The sequence below is a fragment of the Cydia pomonella genome, unplaced genomic scaffold (assembly GCF_033807575.1).
Source record: "Cydia pomonella isolate Wapato2018A unplaced genomic scaffold, ilCydPomo1 PGA_scaffold_74, whole genome shotgun sequence".
NCBI lineage: Eukaryota > Metazoa > Arthropoda > Insecta > Lepidoptera > Tortricidae > Cydia > Cydia pomonella.
In genome coordinates, this window is record NW_026907907.1 from 158,480 (window position 1) to 159,997 (window position 1,518).

At 41.0% G+C, this 1,518-nt stretch overlaps 1 long non-coding RNA gene across 1 annotated transcript; it reads left to right on the top strand.

Moving 5' to 3' along the window:
* Window positions 1-543: 543 nt before the first annotated feature.
* Window positions 544-1,496, top strand: LOC133534235 (uncharacterized). Its single transcript, XR_009801999.1, has 2 exons — window positions 544-603; window positions 1,242-1,496. It is a non-coding gene; the product is annotated as an uncharacterized LOC133534235 (long non-coding RNA).
* Window positions 1,497-1,518: the final 22 nt, after the last annotated feature.

The window sequence follows — 1,518 nt, forward strand, 5'->3', positions numbered from 1 at the left end:
ATAGTAAATTTAACACTGTGATTCTTACCATATGCTACATAGAATAATAGTACATTACTATAGAGGCCGGGAAACGTAGGGTTGCAGGCCAAATAGATATATACGGATAGAGATACGCGGCCGGCAACCCCATTTCTCGCCGAGATATGTAGAGTGCTTTTCTCAAAATTGCATTTAAAACAAAAAATTGTAGTAAATTTGTTTTTTGGCGACCTACTCGGCTCGCCACTCTACCAGCGGTGTACAACCTTACGCGTGTAAGTCCGCGCGCCCGCGCGATGCGCGATGCGCCACCGCCGTTGCTTAGCAACAAATATGCACAACAGTACCCCTAGTGTAACTTTGATCGACATCATAACGTGACGAACGCGTTTGCGTTAAGTCTCATTTTGTATAGGATTTTGAGGTTCCAAAACGTCCCGCTTGGCGCGCTCTTTCGAAATCCAATACAAAATGAGACTAAACGCAAACGCGTACGTCACGTTTGGAAATCGAATTTATTTACACTAGGGGTACAGATCACCGTACCAAGCTAACTGAAGCTAGTTGATGGTTGGATGCCAAGACGTTGTGTCACAATTTGACGTTAAAAAACAAAAGAAGGTTGCTTTACAGTCCTAGGTGTGTAAGGCAGTATGAAATTCCTTTACATATCATCTTCACTCATCGCACCTGTGAGGCTAATATGGTCGGCTCTTTATCATTTGTCACCATGCCTGTCATGTTCTAGCAAGTATGTAAGCGCGAAAGTGACGGGCATAGCGACAAGTGATAAAAATGGAACCATGCTGCCACCGCTGATATGTAGTATTTCCGGACCTAATTTGACGTAAGTCATGTCATCATTTCATAGCAAGTTTGATAAAAATATATTTTTAAGTTACTATTACCTAGTTGGTTACTAAGTTCTGTTAATCGATTTGCAACCTCTTTATTTCAGTTAAAAAATGCTACCGAAAAAATAAAAAATGACATAATGTGGTGGATTTGTAAGCTATAATTATATACCTCACATAACGCTTATGTCGTCGTACCTATAATGAATTGGGGCCTAAAAGAGAATCGTATCGCAGTAATTGCGTTGCACAAATGTGGGCACCCGCCAAACATGATTATGACGTTGCTTGAAAACCTAAAAATCAACAAACAATTTGTGTATCCCACAATTAATAGATACAATAGTACTCAGAGCTTCGATGACTGCAAGAGGTCTGGAAGACCACGCACCGTTCGGACCCCAGCTCTAATAAAGGCAGTGAAGGCAAGAATTACAGGAAACCCCGTCCGGAAGCAAAAGTTGTTGGCAATACAGATGTCTGTGAAGAGAAGCTCCCTAAAAAAAGTTATCAATGAAGACTTTGGACTACACGCTTACCGCAGACAAAAAGGTAATTTGCTTAATGGACGATTAAGACTATGAGGCTAGAGAGAAGTCGCGTGCTATTGAAGCGGTACGCACAAAATGGCCACCGAAAAATACTATTTACAGATGAAAACATTTTTACCATTGAAGAATGT